The sequence below is a fragment of the Bos mutus genome, chromosome 23, assembly GCF_027580195.1.
Source record: "Bos mutus isolate GX-2022 chromosome 23, NWIPB_WYAK_1.1, whole genome shotgun sequence".
In the NCBI taxonomy this organism is placed as follows: Eukaryota; Metazoa; Chordata; class Mammalia; order Artiodactyla; family Bovidae; genus Bos; species Bos mutus.
This window is the reverse complement of record NC_091639.1, coordinates 22,517,202-22,539,143: the sequence shown is the minus strand read 5'-3', so window position 1 is coordinate 22,539,143 and position 21,942 is coordinate 22,517,202. Positions and strand designations below refer to the sequence as shown.

General features: G+C 43.9%; 1 protein-coding gene and 2 long non-coding RNA genes across 3 annotated transcripts in view; all 3 read right to left on the bottom strand.

The window, feature by feature from the left end:
• Positions 1-21,942, bottom strand: part of LOC106701720 (BOLA class I histocompatibility antigen, alpha chain BL3-7) — a 117,908-nt gene that overhangs the window by 58,943 nt on the left and 37,023 nt on the right.
• Positions 4,997-12,684, bottom strand: LOC138984926 (uncharacterized). Its single transcript, XR_011462178.1, has 3 exons — positions 8,406-12,684; positions 7,385-7,722; positions 4,997-6,813 (listed from the first exon to the last, which is right to left on the bottom strand). It is a non-coding gene; the product is annotated as an uncharacterized lncRNA (long non-coding RNA).
• LOC102267888 (uncharacterized) lies at positions 13,512-19,951 on the bottom strand. Its single transcript, XR_011462177.1, has 3 exons — positions 19,933-19,951; positions 13,742-14,017; positions 13,512-13,624 (listed from the first exon to the last, which is right to left on the bottom strand). It is a non-coding gene; the product is annotated as an uncharacterized lncRNA (long non-coding RNA).

Here is a 21,942-nt window from a genome sequence, read left to right as displayed (position 1 = left end):
CCCATCACTTAAAACTCTATGATCAAATATCTTACACTCAACTGCAACCAGGAATAGACTCTTCTCAGACAAACCTGTGTCTTCTGGTGGCCTGACTCTGGCTCCACTGGGTCTCACCTTTTTCTGTGAGGAAATGAAATAGAAAGAAGAGAGTCTTCCGCTTTTTTCCTGGGACCCTCAGGCTTTGTCCTTCCTTGAGGAGCAGTGAAAAGTGCAGTGGACTGGGGGTCAGCAGTCCTGGTTTCCATCCACTTTCTGCCACAGGCCAGCCTTCATGGCCGCTAAGAATCTATTTACCTCATCTGTACACATGAGTTTAGAATGATTTTTAAGCACAAGCTCTAGACCCTAACATTTCCTGGCAGTCATGACTTTCTGTAGCTCCACCCTCCTCGTTTGGTGTGATTTTCTCAAGACTGAACAGACCAGGAGGCTGTCAGGTGTGTCAGGCACACACGCTTCAGTGGGGCCATCACCAGTCCCAGCAGCAACGTGGGGCTGCATAACATGAGCACTGCCCGAGGTTGGCCCCCGAGGAGGAGAGAGCTGATCAGCAGTGTTGGAAGTCAGGCCTGGCCTCTCTGCCATTCCACTGCTCACACTCATGCCAGAAGCTCAAGTTGGGGTGAGAGTGTGTGACTCACGTTCCCTTCTTAGTCAGCCTCATGGGCCCCGCTGTCTTACAAATATCCTTCTATTATTTATTTATGGTTGTGCTGGGTCTTCTTTGCTGGGCACAGGCTTTCTCTAGTTTGGGTGAGTGGGGGCTATTGTTAATATGGTGCATGGGTTTCTTATTACAGTGCCTTCTCTTGTTGCAGAGCACAGGTTCTAGGCATGCAGACTTCAGTAGTTGTGGTGTGTGGGCTAAGTAGCTGTGGCCCACAGGCTTAGTTTTTCTGAGGCATGTGGAATCTTCCTAGAGCAGGGATTGAACCCATGTCCCTGTATTGACACTTGGATTCTTAACCATTGACCTACCAGGAAGTCTGCAAACATCCTTCTATGAATCTCTCTCTTCCAGCTCCTCATTTTAGCCAAGATAATTGAAGCAGCACCCTGTCCATCCTCATTCCATAACCCTGAGAGTGAGTGGACACAGGCCCCATCATCAGAAATGATACCCTGGGCTTCCCAGGCTGTATTATTAGGCTCAGGCTGGTCCGTGCTTAGTGCTCAGAGGGAGATGGCTCCCGGCCCCTGCCCTTCTATATAACTTCTATTGCTCCCAGGCCTTGGACATGAAGGCCCTTCTGGGAGGGAGAGAACAGTGTTTGAACATAGGCTGCCTCCATGTGCTGCCCTGTAGTTCTCTCCCAGGCTTGGTGGTGACTGCCTGCCCTGCATCTGATTGACCCACGTGTCCTCTGGATGCTGGACCCTAGGGTTGGAGAAGCAGCAGGTGGGGTACAGAGAGCACAGACCCCCAGTCAAAATAGAAACAAGACTGAGGCTAGGACTGTTGTCTGGCTAGCAGTCTCTATGAGCTGTGTGACCTCAATGCATGTGTGGTTCTTCCTGAGTATCAATTTCCTGTGCATAAATACATGTTAGAGAATCTACCCTGGGTGCATTACTGTTGAGGGGATGTGAAATTATCAATGAAAAGACCTGCCCCACAACAGTTACAGAGTAATTTTTAAGTCACATACACTGGACACATGAGGGCGTCATTAATTTAGTACTGTCATGATGGCCCCAAACTTCCTCATAGTCTCCTTGTAAGTTCTTTTCCTGTTTAGCCTTCTAGGTGGATCTTAGTCACATTTATTATACTTAGAAATGTACTGGACATGATTGTCTTATCTTTCTTTTGTGTTGGATTCCCTCATCTTTTGGCTGGAAAATATCAGAGAAGAAATCATATACTGACTGAGTTTCAGCAATATGACAATTCTTCAGTTTTCTAATCTCACAGAAGTTTAAAAAAAATGATCTAGTTTTAAATAATGGAATCAAAATAAAAATTTAAATCAAAATCCACAGAAGTAAAGAGGACAGTTTTTTGCTCAACAGCTACAAGCTCTTTTCCGTTACTCTGCAAATGGCTCTCAGGGATCCTTAGGACCTCAGGAAAGCCCTTCTCTGCTGGGCCTGTGGACAGTTAAGGAGAATGTCACAAAGTGGGGTTGAGGGGAAAGGGGCTAGAGAGTTTCCCTGCTCCTTTACTTAGAGTGGGAAGGAGAAGGCTCCTCATCATTCTATATCAGGGGTAAATTCACTCTCTTTAGCTATAGTGGGCTTCACCTTGGTGTCCTGGATGTTTTTTCCTGGGGCTAAAACCATTCCCCGGGTTGCCTGGTATTGCTCCAACATGTGACATGGCCTGTGGGAGAAGAAATGGAGGCCTGATCACCATGGAGTAAGAGTTCAGCTACAAGAGGCAGAAGGGGCAGACATCTGGCCTGGAGCTGGCCCTGCCACTAGGTGACCCATTAAAGGCAACTTCCTGCTCAGTTGGCTCATAAGGTGGACTGGTTTTTGTCGTCCTTACTGGATCATTTTGAAAAATTGTAAAGTGCAATCCTGCCTCCAATTGTACTTTTTCTGACCCTAAAATATGATGCTGTGAAAGTGCTACACTCAATATGCCAGCAAATTTGGAAAACAGCAGTGGCCACAGGACTGGAAAAGGTCAGTTTTTATTCTAATCCCAAAGAAAGGCAATACCAAAGGATGTTCAAACTACTGCACAATTGCACTCATCTCACATGTTAGTGAAGTAATGCTCAAAATTCTCCAAGCTAGGTTTCAATGATACATGAACTGAGAACTTCCAGATGTTCAAGTTAGATTTTAAAAAGGCAGAGGAACCAGAGATCAAATTGCCAATATCTGTTGGGTCATAGAAAAAGCAAGAGAATTCCAGAGAAACATCTTCTGTATCATTGACTACACCAAAGCCTTTGATTGTGTGGATAACAACAAACTGGAAAATTCTGAAAGAGATGAGAGTACCAGACCACCTCACCTGTCTCCTGAGAAACCTGTATGCAAGGTGAAGAAGCAACAATTAGAGCCAGACATGGAACAATGGACTGGTTTCAAATTAGGAAAAGAGTACATCAAGGCTGTACATTGTCACCCTGCTTATTTAACTTATATGCAGAGTACATCATGCGAAATGCCGGGCTGGATGTAGCACAAGCTGGAATCAAGACTGTGAGGAGAAATATCAATAACCTCAGATATGCAGATGACACTAACCTTATGGCAGAAAGTGAAGAGGAAGTAAAGAGCCTCTTGATGAAGGTGAAAGAGGAGAGTGAAAAAGTTGACTTAAAACTCAACATTCAGAAAACTAAGATCATGGAATCTGGTCCCATCACTTGATGGCAAATAGATGGGGAGACAATGCAAACAGTGACAGAATTTATTTTCTTGGGCTCCAAAATCACTGCAGCTGGTGACTGCAGCCATGAAATTAGAAGGTACTTGCTCCTTGGAAGAAAAGCTATGACCAACTTGGACAGCATATTAAAAAGCCAAGACATTACTTTGCTGACAAAGGTCTGTATAGTCAAAACTGTGATTTTTCCAATAGTCATGTATGGATGTGAGAATTGGGCCATAAAGAAAGCTGAGGGCCAAAGGATTGATGCTTTTGAACTGTGATGTTGGAGAAGATTCTTGAGAGTCCCTTGGACTTCAAGGAGATCAAACCAGTCAATCTTAAAGGAAATCAACCCTGAATATTCATTGGAAGGACTGATGCTGAAGCTGAATCTCCAATACTTTGGCCACCTGATGCATAGAGTCAACTTATTGGAAAAGACCTTGATGCTGGGCAAGATTGAAGGCAGGAGGAGAAGGGGTCGACAGAGGATGAGATGGTTGAATGGCATCACCAACTCAATGGACATGAGTTTGAGCAAGCTCTGGGAGCTGGTGATGGCCAGGGAAGGCTGACGTGCTGCAGTCCATGGGGTTGCAAAGAGTCAGACACGATTGAGTACATGAACAACAACCCATGCTAGTAAGGTCATGCTTAAAATCCTGCATGCTGGGCCTCCGAATAATGTGAATCAAGAACTTCAGATGTCCAAGCTGGGTTTAGAAAAGGCAGAGGAGCTAGAGATCAAATTGCCAACATTTGCTGGATCATAGAGAAAGCAAGGGAATTTCAGAAAAAAATTTACCTCTGTTTCATTGACTACACTAAAGCCTTTGACTGCGTGGGTCATGACATGCTGTTGAAAGCTCTGTTGTCACCGTGTTGTACTCTTTTCTCAATCCTGAACCACTCTGTTGTTATACAAGGGTTCTAACTGTTGTTTCTTGACCCACATACAGGTTTTTCAGGAGATAGATAAGGTGATCTTGTACTCCCATCTCTTTAAGAGCTTTCCACAGAAAGATTTTCTCTTCTTGGGCTCTAAAATCACTGCATATGGTGACTGCAGCCATAAAATCAGAAGATGATTACTTCTTGGCAGGAAAGCTATGACCAACCTAGCCAGTGTGTTGAAAAGCAGAGACATCACTCTGCCAACAAACGTCCCTATAGTCAAGGCTATGATATTCCTAGTGGTCACATACATTTGTGAGAGCCGAATCATAAAGAAGGCAGAAAGCCAAAGGATTGATGCCTTCAGACTGTGGTGCTGCAGAAGACTCCTGAGAGTCCCTTGGACAGCAAGGAGATCAAATCAGTCATGAAATCAACCCTGAATACTCATTGGAAGGGCTGATGCTGAAGATGAAACACCAGTATTTTGGTCACCTTATGTGAACAGCCAACTCATTGGAAAAGTCCCTGATGTTGGGAAAGATTGAGGGCAGAAGGAAAAAAGAGTGTCAGAGGATGAGATGGCTGGATGGCATCACCAATGCATTGGACATGAACTTGGGCAAACTCCAAGAGATGGTGAGGGACAAGAGGCCTGGTGTGCTGCAGTCCATGGGATCACAGTCAGTCAGACATGACTGGGCAACTGAACAATGTAGCACTTGTTAGAACAACTTTATTGAAATACAATTCACCCACTGGAAAGAATCAATTTTAGCATATTCACAGAGAGATGTGACCACCTCCACAACCAATTTTGGAACATTTTCATCACCCAGAAGCATTTTTAGAATGTTGTTATCCAGGTACCAACTTCCCAGGTGGCTCAGTGGTAAAGAATCTGCCTGCAATGCAGGAGAATCAGGAGACATGGGTTCAATCCCTGGGTTGGGAAATCCCCTGGAAAAGAAAATGGCAACTCACTCAAGTATTCTTGGAAAACTGCATGAACAGAGGAGTCTTGCAGGCTACAGTCTGAAGGGTCACAAAGAGTCAGACATGAATGAGAGACTGAACATGCAAGCAAGCATTGAGGTACCAATTTATTCCTGGGAAGTCAGCCCTCATTTCCCTTCAACATTCCCCTCATCTCTAGACAAACACTAATCTACTTTTGGTCTAAATGGATTTGCTTATAAATCCTATATAAAATCCAACAATTAATATGATCTTTTATTCTTGTTTTCTTTTGCAAAGCATAATGTATTCAAGGCTCACCCATGCTAGGCATCCATGTACTAGACATCTGTACTTCCTTCTTTTCATTTTCAAATAATTTTACAATGCAGGTTTATACCGCTTTTATTTATTCATTCATGAAGGGATGGAGATTTGAGTTATTTCTGCTGTTTGGCTATCTTGATTAATGCTGCTGTGAGTGTCACATATAAACTTTAGTGTGGACAGATGTTTTACTGTTTCCCAGGTAAATATCTAGGAATGGAATTTATTTATGAGTCATAGAGTAACACTAGGTTCAAACTTGGAAGAACTTCCAGATTGTTTTCCAAAGTGGTAGCACCTTTTTATATTCCCACTAGCAGGTTCCATGGTTCCAAATTCTTCACATCCTTTCTAAGGATATGAATCTTGGTTTCTGGATTTTCACAGAGAGGATGTCTCTTATGCTCTCCAGGCGAATAAACTCTGGGTTACATTTCCTATTACAGCTCCTAAGCTTGAACAAACAAAAGGTAAGATTTTTCCAGATTTGGCTAATGCCCTAAGCATAAAAACAAATTTTCCCTCTGAAATATTGCCCACATTTACAGTTTGGCCTACACATTTATTCTCTTGATACTGTACTTTATGGAAGCTTTTTATACCTAATCTATTATTTTTATTTGTTTTCACTGAACAAGGAAGCCTTTAAACCAGGCCAACTATGCTACCGAAAATTGAATCTCTAGGCCTATTTTTTCAATCCTGCAATTTTTCTGGCACCAGGGTAGTCACCAGAATACAAGTCCGCCTTAATCAATGATACTTTTTATCTTCTTCTGAGCCAGTGCTGGTTTGTGAAATGTTTGCTATCAGCTCACAATAAGAAACAAACAGACATTTAAAATGAGTGTAAGCAAGTAAACTTCTACTTTATTTTGACCCAGACTGGAATTGCCAAGAAAAAGATGAGCATTTTCATTGTATCACTGGATCTGCTAAGACTGATGGATTATTAGTTCTCCATGGGCCAGAGATTATAGCTTGGTGTCTAAACTAGTATTTTTAAAAGATGTTTGTGTGGTTCACATGTAAAATAATCAATTTTATAGATACTTTCTCCAGCAAAATACATATACAGAGAAATTAACATGTAATAAAGGAAAAGTCACTCAGTTGTGTCTGACTCTTTGCAACCCCATGGACCCCATGGAAGTCCATGGACTTCTCCAGGCCAGAATACTGGGGTGGGTAGCTTTTTCTTTCTTCAGGGGATCTTCCCAACCCAGGGATCAAACATGTAGTAAGATGTCAGTATATATGTATGCATCCCATGAGGACTTATAGGTCTTCTTGTTTTAAGCCTGGAAAGAGACAACAGCAGGGAGAAGACATTTTGAGTAATCATTTCATCATTCAGAAGTGAACTCTGCTTATCTGAGAGTATAAGCTAGAGTAGACAGAGCTGGACCTCATAACAGAACATCACAGAAGAAGCTGAAAGATGTCATTTATTAGTCACTTACTCATTCATCCAATCAGACTGGCTACAAGGTAGTAGATTAAGTTCTGATCTAGACCACTGCTCCACAAATTAAAATTCGTCTTTCTTTCTCCTCTTTCACCCTTCTTCTCCAACCCCAGATTCTGTATCCTCTCCTAAGTTAGGGCTTCCCTCATTGTTCAGTCGGTAATCTAACTACAATGCAGGAGACCCAGGTTCGATTCCTGGGTCAGGAACATTCCCTGGAGAAGGAAATGGCAACCCACTCCAGTATTCTTGCCTGGAGAATCCCATGGACCGAAGAGCCTGGGAGGCTATTGTCAGTGGGGTCACAAGAGTCAGACATGACTTAGTGCACTAAACCACCACCACATTTGACAATCTTGGTAGTAGACAGAGCCCACCTTCCTCCATAAGACAGAAAACCTTACTTCCAAACATTCCTGCAGGTTGAAAGAGCCCGAGGCTCCACCAGGCAGGTGACCACATGCTGGACTCTGACTCAGGACAAGGTGACACAGAGGCTGAACTGGGCTGAGTGCTTTGGCACACATGGCGGAGGTGGCAGTGTGTTGTCCAGGTGTCAGGAGCAGCAGAGACAACAGGTCTAGCCGCAGGGTCCATTGTTCGGCATCAGGGCTGACAGTGCTGTGAACAGTGGTGTCTGTGCCCGCCTGCAGGGCAGGCGTTCTTATGTGGGACCTGACCCGGGTGGAATCGTTGATTCTGTTCCCGGCTGTGTAGCCTCAGGGCTGTTCTGAGGCTTTCTCTGAAATAAAACAAAACCACAAGTCTGTCTCTCTCTGTTCCATTTAGAACAAGTTGAAATCCTTTTTCCCCCCACACAGAACTAAGTAAGAATACCATGTAGGGAAAATCTCAGACATCAAGGATTCAAAGACTTTTCCTTCTGCTTTATTATGATTGACATACAATACTGAATCTGTTTATGGAGTACAGTTGTTGATTTGATACACTTCTGTACTGCAAAATAATTACCACCATAGATTTATCTGACAATTGCACCATGTCACATAATTACCTCTTCTGTGTGTGTGGAGAAGATTTAGAAGTCAGCAACTCAGAGACTTTATGCTGAGCTGATAATCACTCCACCTAGTGATAGCACATGGCAGAAACAACATGTAATGCCCACCAAATGTTTTGTCTCTTTCCTCTCAGGAAAAACATTTAACTGTGTGTTTAAGACTCCTCCCCACCTTGATCATTCTCTGATCACTAACGTCAGTGGATCCCAGTCTGCGTGAACCTCAGCACTGCTTGTAGAGATTGTTACACAATACTCAGGACTCTTCCCAGACCCACATCTCAGAATGTTGGGCACGGAATCCAGAAATTCCTTATGAATGAGCCCTACTGATAAGGCTGGTGCACAGCAATGTGGCATCCTGGACATCCTACTACATGTGAGATCTTAAGATCAGTACCAACCATGTTATATGTCTGTTCCAGATAGTCTGTCTCTAAGAGGAGTGCAGGTGAGTCCTGCGCACACGGAGGATCAGGACCCCATTCCATGTGCCGTCTAGACGTGGTGTCAGCACTGTGCTGTCTGCTCAGGTGTGTGGTCTCATCAGTTCCCATAGCGCTGGGGGTCCAAGGTTCAGTCCTTGTCCTTCCCCTTCTGTAGCCAATTCTCCCCTCATCTGTCACATCTTCTCAAGGCTCTAAACATCATTTATATGGTGTTACCTATTTTATCAACAATCTCAGATATGCAGATGATACCATTCTAATGGCAGAAGTGAAGAGGAACTAAAGAGCCTCATGATGAAGGGTGAAGGAGGAGAGTGAAGGAGCTGGCTGAAAACTAAATATTGAAAAAACTAAGATCATGGCATCTGGCACCATTACTTCATGGCAAATAAAAGGGGAAAACGAGGAAATAGAGACATATTTCCTCTTCTTGGGCTCCAAAATCACTGCAGATGGTGAGTGCAGCCATGAACTCAGAAGATGATTGCTTCTGGGAAGGAAAGCAATGACAAACGTAGACAGTGTGTTGAAAAGTAGAGACATGACTCTGCCAACAAAGGTCCCGAGAGTCAAGGCTATGGTCTTCCCAGTGGTCATGTATGGTTGTCAGAGCTGGACCATAAAAGAAGGCAGAACACCAAAGAATTGATGCCTTCAAACTGTGGTGATGGAGAAGACATCCGAGAGTCCCTTGGACAGCAAGAGGATCAAATTGATCAGTCTTAAATGTAAACAACCCTGAATATTCATTGGAAGGACTGATGCTGAAGCTTAAGCTCCAGTATTTCGGTCATCTGATGTGAACAGCTGACTCATTGGAAAACTCCCTGATGCTGGAACAGATTGAGGGCAGAAGGTGAAGACAGTGTTATAGGATGACATGGCAAGATGGCATCATTGATGCAATTGACATGAACTTGGGTGGACTTTTGGAGATGGTGAGGGACAGGGAAGCCTGGAGTGATGCAGTCCATGAGATCACAAAAAGTTGGACACGACCAGGTGACTGAACAACAACAACAACCTCTTCCATCTAATTTCTCCAGTCAAGTCATCTCACGTAAACCCAACCCAGTTGCCACTTTCCTAAACTGAATGTTGATGGTGATGCCTCCTCAAATATGCTCCTTTGAGAGTCCCCTCATTTCCACAATAGGCACCCCACTTGCCTAGTTGCAAATCTCAAATTTTGCAATCCTCTTTCATTCTTTCTCATAACTCAGATTGAATCCACTAGGAAATGCTGTAAAACGCATTTTCAGAATAGATTAAGAATCCACTCACTCATCTTCCCTGCTCACACCCCAGACAAGCAGCAGCATCCCCACCCTGGACCCTGCTCTGTTTCCCTCAGGCTCTTCTGCGCCTCCCTCACCCTTTACCTCCTGACTCTGCACAGCAGCCTGACCGATGCTTCTAGAGAGCAGTCACAGCAGGTCCTCCTCTGTTCAAATTATCCTGTAACTTCATATCCTACTGAGATAAAATCAACCCCTTTTAACATCCTGGAGGCCCACAGGATCTGGCCCATCTTTGATCTCATCTCAGCTTCTTGCTCCTTCAGTCACACCTGCCTCCTGACTCTTCCTTGAATACAGACACTCTCCTTCCCTTGTATATTTGGAGGCTCCACTGCCTGGAGAGACCATCCCCAAACATCCTTGTGGACATTCCTTCATGTCCTTCACATCTTTACTCAATGGTCACTTTTCCAATGAGGCCCACTGTCCACCCTAGTAACACAGCCACCTTTAGTGTCCCCACACACTTATATGCTGGGTCACCGTCCTCAAGCACTAACCAACCTCTAAGGGAAACACTTCCCTTCTTATTTCTTACTAGGCTCCTAGTACACACTCTGACCCTTCCTCCTAGAACACACTGCACATGGCTGACAAGGTTTGTCTGTTGTTCATTGAACTCTCCTAGATGCAAAAATAGTGTGTCGTGTCTCTGGCACACAACAAATATCAGTTCAATGAATGGTCAATGTAAAGCACTTCACTATTCTAGATACAGTGTCTTTATTAATGTGATCTCAAGCCACATGCTGTCTTGTGGCAGCTACAACAGAACATCCATTTGCATTGACCTCAATGTTGTCTGCATTTTGCTCACAAAGGCTGATCTCCTTCCTCCCACACCAATCAGCCTGCACACCCCACACAAGGCTCTTTGTCTCTTCAGAAAGGAAGATCCTTCACTTCTGGCTCCTGTAGTCAACCTTCTGTGATTTTATTAGACTCTGTTTTCTAAATCCATGAGTTGAGATGGGAGCCAACAGTAGTAGCCTTAGAAGATGTAAGGGCAGCAAAGGGGGCAGACTGCAGAGAAAGAGAAGTCCAGCAAGAATTAAGTCAAGATATGAAACTATTGGATCCCTCGTCTTTGCAAGTTCCATCATGTGGTTCCTTTTAAAAGTTGGAGAAAAGTTGGAAAGAAGAATCCAGCAAAATCTCTAAAAGGAGTTTAAGAGCTGGATGACTCTGAAATTTCTCTCTTGACACCACTGAGAATCCTGTGTGCATGGACCCCTTAGACTTGTGGGGACAATGACAGGCAAAGTGACCCCTGCTACTGTCAGAGATGGGGTCACCCAGAGAAGAATGAGACCAGGACTCTACACATGAAAAAGAACAGTCATTACACCAACAACAAGAAAAATCAATAACTAAATAAGCAAAATATAAACATGTTAAAAAAAAAAAACCAGCCAGAGCTAAGGATTGGACCAAGGCCTGAGCCTAGGCTGATCTTTTAAGAAACACACCCTGCCCATGGTGCTGGAGATACAACAAGGCCCAGGTAACTTCTGAGTCCATGATCACAGGTCCTTGGTGGGACAAGGGTTTAATGAAGGGACAAGGACAAAGGAATGGAGAAGAGGACCCAGTCCAGGAGTGACCGTGGGCAATGCATGGGTAGTCCAATGCATACCCACCATGCACTGATCACTGACTGGGCACAGGCCCTGTCCACACTCAGCCCCTCATAGACTCTGCCTATCCCTCTTGCAGCTGACTCAGCATAGCAAATGTGGATGGATCTGGAAGGTTCTCAGTGTTTCCATTTATTTTCTCTTTCAAACTTTAGGAATCCTCACCTTTATTATCTGATCCCCCTTCATGCCACTAATTAGAAAAAAAATTCATATATACAGATTTTATTTTCAATAAGGAAATAAGATACCATTACTCAGTGCATATCAAGCAAAGACAGGGATAAACATGGCCCAGCCCCGTCTCTGCTGGAACAGGACAGTGGATCAGGGAGGAGAACACAGGTCAGGGTGGGGAGGGGGCACGGTGGGCAGGGGTGACCAGTCTCCCCAGCTCCTCACGTTATGCTAATAGGAGCACAGACACATTCAGATGCAGCTGCAGAAAGAGCAGTCTGGGGATCTGACATCACAAAGCAGGATCAAGCATCACTCAGTCCCCATGACAGAGTTATTTCCTAGGCAGGTTAATAAGAAGTCTAGGGGTCCCCAAGGAGAGAGGGGTCTGGAATTCTCAAGGAGGAGGAAAGGACAAACTTTTTTGTTTCTCTACATTCCCTTCAGTTCAGTTCAGTCGCTCAGTCGTGTCTGACTCTTTGCAACCCCATGAATTGCAGCATGCCAGGCCTACCTGTCTGTCACCAACTCCTGAAGTCTACTCAAACTCACGTCCATCGAGTCGGTGATGCCATCCAGCCATCTCATCCTCTGTCGTCCCCTTCTCCTACTGCCCCCAATCACTCCCAGCATCAGAGTCTTTTCCAATGAGTCAACTCTTCGCATGAGGTGGCCAAAGTATTGGAGTTTCAGCTTCAGCATCATTCCTTTGAAAGAACACCCAGGACTGATCGCTTTTAGAATGGACTGGTTAGGATTATATAATAATCATGTATCCTGCTTGAGGATAGTCTCTGGAAACAACCTTCTGGCTAATCCTGTTATCTTAAGGTGTAAATTATGGGAGTAGGTCTAGTGAGGTCTTTACAACCTCCAGACAGTCTTTTGATTCACTGTAATAACTAATTAGAGAGTATATAACTCCATGGCTAACACTAGCAAGGCGGTACTCTTTCTGCCCCCTTCTGATGCCTATGTCAGAAGCTTTCTCTATCTCCTTTATACTTTAATAAAACTTTATTACAGAAAAGCTCTGAGTGATCAAGCCTCGTCTCTGACCCTGGATTGAATTCTTCTCCTCCGGAGGCCAAGAATCCTGGTGACTTTGTGTCATTTAGCAACAACCTTTCACCCACAAGGCAGGTGTCTCACAATGTGAGAGAAAAGAATCAGGAACCAGTTCAGGTCAGTCATGTAAGGGCTGACATTTCCACAGCCCCCCACACGCTCACATGTCCCACTCAGAGACCCCTGCCACCCAGTGTGTCCCCTCTGCCCCAGTCCCTCTCCCAATCTAAACTGCCCAGGGTCTCACCTTTAGGAACCGTGAGAGGCACATTTGAGCCCTGGGCACTGTCACTGCCTGGGGGAGAACAAGACCAGGACGTGGTCAGAACCCACAGAAGAGAAACAAGAGAAGGCACTTTGAGGAGAGTGAGCCCCCCATGGCCTCCTGTCTGCACCCACACAAGGGTCTCAGGAATCACCCCCTCCATATTTACTTGAAGTCTGGGTGTAGGTCATCCTTTTTCACCTGTGAGAAGAAAATATCATGTGAGAGGCCAGGGAGAAGACTGAGTCATAAGATGCTAGAGGAACCCCTAGTCCTGGACCCCAGAGAACTTTCTGGAACTGTGGTCAAAACTCATGCTAGGATCAGGAACACAGAGAAGGGAGACATGTAAGGAATGGACCAACTGCCCTCCTGGAGGTCTGTTCTCAGCAAGGACCTCCCTTTTGACCTTCAAGTGCTAGAAACCTGGTCCCCTAGCTGGAATTAGGAATTTGTCTTTCATTTTCACACGTGTTTTAGAAAAGACAAGTGATAACATCAGTTCCAGACTCCACACGTGTGTGGAGGGTACTTTTCAGTAACCAGGCAGGTAAACTTCTACCTGGGCTTGAAACCCCCAGTGAGACAAGAAAACTCAGGGCCCTCCCTCCCTTCCCTACCCGAGCATGTCTTCATCCAGATTACAGCTCCAGCCACCACAGCCTGACACGAGGAGAACCAGGCCAACAATGATGCCCATGGTGAGGAAGGGGGTGTGAGGAGGTTCTGTGGAAGAAAGGGAAGGAGATCAGACTTCAGGCTTCAGTCCTGACCTTGCTGAACTGAGTCCTGAAGGGCTCCTGCTTTATCTGAGAGGAAGCTCCATTCCGACCCCCTCCTTACCCCATCTCAGGGTGAGGGGCTCCTGAAGCCCCTCGTACTGCACATGGCACATGTATCTCTGCTCCTCTCCAGAAGGCACCACCAGGGCTGCCCACTTCTGGAAGGTTCCATCCCCTGAAGGCCTGGTCTCCACAAGCTCCATGTCCTGGGTCTGGTCCTCCCCATTGTGCTGCCAGGTCAGTGAGATCTCCTCAGGGTAGAAGCCCAGGGCCCAGCACCTCAGGGTGACCTCATAGTCAGAGATGGGGTGATGGGTCACATGTGCCTTTGGAGGGTCTGAGGAAGAATCAGAAAATTCACAGTTTGTGTTACCTCCATTGGTCATTGAAGCAGCATCATGTGATCATCCTGAGAAAGGACAGACAGTGATTTTTTCCCCAGCTTTACTGACATATACTTAGCAAATTAGTACACATTTAGAGTGTACTACATGTTGCTATATATATATATGTACACTCTGAAGCTAATTAATGTAATCATCAACTTACCTTATGTGTGTGTCTGTTTGACAGGGATGATGAGAATGATTGAGATCAATTTTAAAGTATATAATACAGGATTATTATCAACTATAGTCACCAGGCTGCACATCAGATATCCAGACTTAGAACGAAATTTTTTACCCTCTGAGCTACAGAACATTCAAGACGACGGTTTTGAAAAAAGCAGCACAAGAACTAGATAACAGCCTCATCACAGAGATCAAAGATGATCTATATTAGTCCTTGGAAAATTCTAGAACGAGAGACTAGGATGCTGCGGCTGCTAAGTCACTTCAGTCGTGTCTGACTCTGTGTGACCCCATAGACGGCAGGCCACCAGGCTCCCCTGTCCCTGGGATTCTCCAGGCAAGAACACTGGAGTGGGTTGCCATTTCCTTCTCCAATGCATGAAAGTGAAAAGTGAAAGTGAAGTTGCACAGTCCTGTCCAACTCTTCACAACCCCTACCTACCAGGCTCCTCCGTCGGTGGGATTTTCCAGGCAAGAGTACTGGAGTGGGGTGCCATTGCCTTCTCCAGGGACTAGGATAAGTTCAGTTCAGTTCATTTCAGTCGCTCAGTCGTGTCCGACTCTTTGCGACCCCATGAATCGCAGCACGCCAGGCCTCCCTTGGTCCATCCACCAACTCCCGGAGTTCACCCAGACTCAAGTCCATCGAGTCAGTGATGCCATCCAGCCATCTCATCCTCTGTCATCCCCTTCTCCTCTTGCCCCCAATCCCTCCCAGCATCAGAGTCTTTTCCAATGAGTCAACTCTTTGCACGAGGTGGCCAAAGTACTGGAGTTTCAGCTTCAGCATCATTCCCTCCAAAGAAATCCCAGGGTTGATCTCCTTCAGAATGGACTGGTTGGATCTTCTTGCAGTCCAAGGGACTCTCAAGAGTCTTCCTCAACACCACAGTTCAAAAGCATCAATTCTTCCACGCTCAGGCTTCTTCACAGTCCAACTCTCACATCCATACATGACCACTGGAAAAACCGTAGCCTTGACTAGATGGACCTTTGTTGGCAAAGTAATGTCTCTGCTTTTGAATATGCTATCTAGGTTGGTCATAACTTTCCTTCCAAGGAGTAAGCGTCTTTTAATTTCATGGCTGCAGTCACCATCTGCAGTGATTTTGGAGCCCAGAAAAATAAAGTCTGACACTGTTTCCACTGTTTCCCCATCTATTTCCCATGAAGTGATGGGACAGGATGCCATGATCTTCGTTTTCTGAATGTTGTATGACCTAAAGCAAATCCCTTATGATTATACAGTGGAAGTGAGAAATAGATTTAAAGGCCTAGATCTGATAGATAGAGTGCCTGATGAACTATGGAATGAGGCTTGTGACATTGTACAGGAGACAGGGATCAAGACCATCCCCATGGAAAAGAAATGCAAAAAAGCAAAATGGCTGTCTGGGGAGGCCTTACAAATAGCTGTGAAAAGAAGAGAAGTGAAAAGCAAAGGAGAAAAGGAAAAATATAAGCATCTGAATGCAGAGTTCCAAAGAATAGCAAGAAGAGATAAGAAAGCCTTCCTCAGTGATCAATGCAAAGAAATAGAGAAAAACAACATAATGGGAAAGACTAGAGATCTCTTCAAGAAAATTAGAGATACCAAGGGAACATTTCATGCAAAGATGGGCTCGATTAAGGACAGAAATAGTATGGACCTAACAGAAGCAGAAGATATGAAGAAGAGGTGGCAAGAATACACAGAAGAACTGTACAAAAAAGATCTTCACAACCCAGATAATCACAATGGTGTGATCACTGACCTAGAGCCAGACATCCTGGAATGTGAAGTCAAGTGGGCCTTAGAAAGCATCACTATGAACAAAGCTAGTGGAGGTGATGGAATTCCAGTTGAGCTATTTCAAATCCTGTTAGGTAGGATGTTCAAACTACCGTACAATTGCACTCATCTCACACGCTAGCAAAGTAATGCTCAAAATTCTCTAAACCAGGCTTCAACAGTGCGTGAACCGTGAACTTTCAGATGTTCAGTCTGGATTTAGTAAAGCTAGAGGAGCCAGAGATCAAATTACCATTATCCTCTGGATCATTGAAAAAGCAAGAGAGTTCCAGAAAAATATCTACTTCTGCTTTATTGACTACGTCAAAGCCTTTGACCATGTGGATTACAAAACCTGTGGAAAATTCTTAAAGAGATGGGAATACCAGACGGGCTGACCCGCCTCCTGAGAAAACTGTATGCAGGTCAAGAAGCAACAGCTAGAACCAGGACATGAAACAACAGACTGGTTCCAAATTGGGAAAGGAGTGAGTCAAGGCTTTTTATTGTCACCCTGCTTTTTAATTTATATGCAGAGTACATCATGCAAAATGGTGGGCTGGATGAAGCACAAGCTGGAATCAAGATTTCCAAGAGAAATTTCAATAACTCAGATATGCAGATGACACCACCCTTATGGCAGAAAGTGAAGAAGAACTAAAGTGCCTCTTGATGAAAGTGAAAGAGGAGAGTGAAAACGTTGGCTTAAAGCTCAACATTCAGAAAACTAAGATCATGGCATCTGGTCCCATCACGTCATGGCAAATAGATGGGGAAACAATGGAAACAGTGAAAGACTTTATTTTTGGGGGCTCCAAAATCACTGCAGATGATGACTGCCGCCATGAAATTAAAAGATGCTTGCTTTTTGGAAGAAAATCTATGAGCAACCCAGATAGCATATTGAAAAGAAACATTACTTTGCTAACAAAGGTCTGTCTAATCAAAGCTATGGTTTTTCCAGTAGTCATGTATGGATGTGAGAGTTGGACTACAAAGAAAGCTGAGCGCTAAAGAATTGATGCTTTTGAAGTGTGGTGTTGAAGAAGACTCTTGAGAGTCCCTTGGACTGCAAAGAGAACAAACCAGTCAATCTTAAAGGAAATCAGTCCTGAATATTCATTGGAAGGACTGAAGCTGAAGCTCCAATACTTTGGCCACCTGATGTGAAGAACTGATTTATTAGAAAAGACCCTGGGCAAGATTGAAGGCAGGAGGAGAAGGGATGACAGAGGATGAGATGGTTGGAGGGCATCACCAACTCAGTGGACATAAGTTTGAGCAAGATTCAGGAGATGGTGATGGACAGGGAAGCCTGGCATGCTGCAGTCCATGGGGTCACAAAGAGTTGGACATGACTGAGCGACTGAACTGAATTCCCCTCATGCACTGAGAACTCTTTGTCTCACTTTCTCCCCGAATCCTAGCTCTGGGGCTGTTTGTGATTTTGATTAAAATATCTACACAATCTTACAAATTAGTGAGGACCCCAAGGATAGTATTATGTGGCCACTTCTATGCATATTTTCCATACTATGAATAATACACTTTTTGTTGTTTATTTAGAATAATATTAATAACCCATGCATTTAATATGAATGACTATTTCCCAAAATAAACAGGGTAGTGAGAAGCATAGAGCTTTTTACATTTTTTCCAAGTATCTTTCTTGTTTCTCTCACTAGAAGACCGCTGGATTTTCAAATTTGCGTCTGCATTGAGTTCATTATTTTGATTGAAGTCTATGAAAGTGAAAAAGCCCACACATACGTAGGAGTATTATTTTTAATAATCTTTTCAGACAATTGTGGATGTCCATCTTGGATACAAAACTAAAACTGTACAAGTTGTAGTTTCTCAAAGGTTTTTTCCACAGTGGACCTGAAACAATATCATTGACTATTTTCTATTCTGTCACAGTAAAATCTATCAGCCTATTTTGCACATTGAGCATCTCTTGTACTAATATAAGAATTTTACAAAGTAATACATTGTTTCACTAAATTATACAGATCTTTCTATGTCATTCATTCTTTAAATTAACAGTCATGTTCCATGAAAAAGAGGTTAGTTCAGCTCACACAGAGTTTTCCCTTGAGCCATAGAACTTTGAAATGTAGTAAAAGTGCTCAATGTGTACTTTCCATGTCATCACAGAATATACTTTTAAAATGTGTATTTAAGAATGATGATTAGGAAACATAAACATTTTTATTTATTTTATTTTTAAAAATATATTTTATTGAAGGATATTTGATTTATAATATTAAGTTCTGCTGTACAGCAAAGTGATTGACTTATACATTGTATATGTATATTCTTTTTCACATTTTTTCCATTTTGGTTTATTAAGGACAGATAAGAATTTTTAATGTGTCATTCTGGATGTTTTAAAGCAAACCTGATTATTAGTTTTCTTTTTTTCTACAAGAAAGTTTTGGTGAAAATAATTACTAGTGCAGGTTGCTACCATAGTCTCCATTACTGCTGTTATACATCAAAGCAAATGTCAACATAGTGAGAAGTCAAATCTCTGAGTGATGCTATGAAAGTAGCTTTCACCTCAGGGATCTCATGAAACGGTCTCAGTGACCCTTTCCACAGTTGAACAGACCACAGATCAACGGGTTCCACAGACCACACTCTGAGAACTGCTGTTCTGAATGAACCAGGGCGTCTCCCATCTGATCCCTCGCCTTTGCCTCCTCTTCATTTTGGAAAATGCTTTTTCCTGAGCTGGACCCGTGCCTCCCCAAACTTAACTGAGGGTCCTGCCCCTGGGCTCCTCTAGGAGAGAACTCACCTCTAGAAAATGATGCCAGAGAGTGTCATCAGTCTGGGAAGGAAGGTGGGGGGACAGGTATTTCCCCTTCGGAACTGGGAACAGTTTGTACCTAAAGGCACCAGACACACTCATAACCTAGTTTGACTTTGTTACACACCAGCTTAATATGTATTCATATCCAAAACAGAAATCTGATAGTGTCTAAGAAAAATATTATTGGTGCTCTCATCTCACGTGGTCTAATGCAGCTGAACTGAGGCCAACAAATAATGAAGAGCAGTCCATTCCAACAGAACATTCTGTGGTGAAAGAATTTTCTATGTCTGTGCTGTGCAGTTAAGTAGCCAGTAGCTACATGAGGCTATTTAGCACCTTAAAGTGACTGTTGTGCTGAGCACTTTTATTTAATTTAAATAGCAATATGTGGCTGCTGCTGCTGCTGCTAAGACGGCAGCCCACCAGGCTCCCCCGTCCCTGGGATTCTCCAGGCAAGAACACTGGAGTGGGATGCCATTTCCTTCTCCAATGCATAAAAGTGAAAAGTGAAAGTGAAGCCGCTCAGTCGTGTCCGACTCTTTGCGACCCCATGGACTGCAGCCTACCAGGCTTCTCCATCCATGGGATTTTCCAGGCAAGAGTACTGGAGTGGGGTGCCTACTAGCTAGCATATTGGTCAATGCATATCTAGAATGTTGTTAATTAACTCCACTTTCCCCTAAAAGATACTGTGTGACTCATAGGTTGATGCACATTAAAATAATCTTAATATTGAAGTCATGGATTTGTCTGTGCAGGTCTTAGATATAGCTTTAAAATACAGCATGCTGTGAAAGTTTCTCTAATGTGTATTTTAACAGAGTGTTCAGACATGGGCCAAACCATGGTTTATCACTTTAAGGTCTTAAGTGTTCAAAACTGCTCATCACTGGATATAATCTTTGAGCTCTTGGTGTTTTCCTTAACTTGGTAAACATAAGGACACACAGAAGTCTTCATTTAGCCCAAGAGAAAGTGTTTGTTAAACACAACAGATATCAAAACTTTGTGGGACTTGTAAATACTTGTAAAGTTGTGAAGCAGAAGATGCAATGTTAGAATCCACCACCTTACTACTTTTTACTTACAGTTCCTGCTATACTTTCTCTCCAAATTCCATCAGTTCTGTTTCCCTTCACCCTTGGACTCCTCTCCCTAGACAAAAATATACATGAAATTTTTACACTTGTGGAATGAAGAGTTTTATGACCCAAAGATTAAAAGCCATCAAAACAGATAAATCTTTCCTATGTCAATCAGACACTCACAGGATACAAACATATGCCCCTATTCCAATGGAGACACATAAAAATTTTTGGCAAGCAGGTAACATGTCTCAATTTTCTTCAGCCAAAGACCATCAGAAGCAAATCTGTGGGCAATCAAGTTGGATTTATACTGGATACAGTGAGGGAGATTACACAGCAGGAGGGACTATAGTGTCCTTTTAAGGTGTTAGAACACATACAGCCAGGAGTCCCCAAACTCTGAGCTTGGCCCGGTACCTCCTGTCAGATCAGTGCCAACAGTATATTAGAAATAAAGTGTACAATAAAAATGCTGTGCTTGAATCATCCTGAAACCATTCCTCCCACCCCTGGTCCATGGAACAACTGTCTTCCATGAAATCAGTTCCTGGTGCCAAAAAGTTGAGGACCGCTGATATAGAGGATGTGGGCTTTGATTTTGAGAAGCGTCTATGCGAGACTGGCTCACTCTGGATTGGGTGTGGTCAGGAAGTGGGGGCAATTCTATGCCTGGTCATCTCAGTGAGCCTCTGCTATAGGGAGGGCAGACTAGAGCGAGGATACAGCTGTGACTGGGAGGAAGCAGTGGTCTCTGGATCAGCACAGGGAGAGGTTTGGTCCACGGTGAGGGGCACGGTGCTGCCTGGTTGGTCTGAGCTTGTACAGAATGCTGTCGTGTTCTTGTTTTGTCTCTCTGTGTCATGCACTCAGATGTCCTTGTCTGATGCTGATCTTCTGTGAGATGACTTATGTCCAACAGGAGAACAACACAGACACGTGGTTGCGGGGAGCGAGCTCCACCCATGGCAAAGGTCATGAGGAAGGAGGCTTGGCATACGCAAAGGCGGGATCAAGCCTCAGGAGTCTCCCTGGAAATTCTCGAGCATCTACCCCCAAAACCAGAGTCTGCCTACTTTATGCTTTCTGCTTTCACCTACACCTCTGACTTTACTGGGGGCTGTCCCCCACTACCTCTCTCTGAAAAAAGAGTTAGCTTACAGTTCCAGTTAATAATTCCTGGGTGTGACAGTGTTTAACCTACAAACTCCTTTGGAAGTCCTCTAGCCTGCCTGAATAGGTTTTTCCAGCCACATGTGATTGTTCAGAGCCTCCCAACTGTGAGAGAAAGGAGATGTTCTAAACTGTCTAAACACAGATTCCTTTGAGTAGTTAAAAGATTGATTAGAAATTGTATTGGTGAAGGGTTTTTCACTTATTGGGCCAATGTTTGCTGCTAAGTCTCCATACCCCTTACCTACTGTGTCCTTAGCAGTGTATTGATTGATATAATGGGTGTATAGAAATGTAAGTAGTAGCCTCAATGTTTGTAACCTTGGACCCTTGAGTTAATTCTTTTCTTGATTGAGCCCACCTCACCTTTGCCGTATAGGAATGCAGCTTTGTCCAGTGCTTTTTTGGAGGCTGGTGCCTGACTTTGGAATAATCACCTTTAGAGAAAGACAAGTTTCTTAAAATGTTAACAGGCCTCCTGGCCAGAAGATGATGTAATTCACCTGAACTTTTGCATATGATAAGTTTGAAAGCCTGGCTCCGATTAGGACCAGGAGCTGCTGTCCTTGCATGATTCCACCCCTTCCCCCATTATCCTCTATGCACAACTTAAGGTATAAAAACTACTTTGGAAAATAAAGTGCGGGCCTTGTTCACTGAAACTTGGTCTCCCCATGTCGCTCTCTCTCTCAAATTCTGGCTGAGTCTCCATCTGGAGCGCGGAACTCGCCATGCTTGCTAATTATGCCTGGGCTTCTAAGATCCGACCGGGGAGGCCTCAGTGTCTCCTCTCCTTCGGGAGAACGGAAGGACGCCTGCGGCGTACGTAAGTGGTGCAAA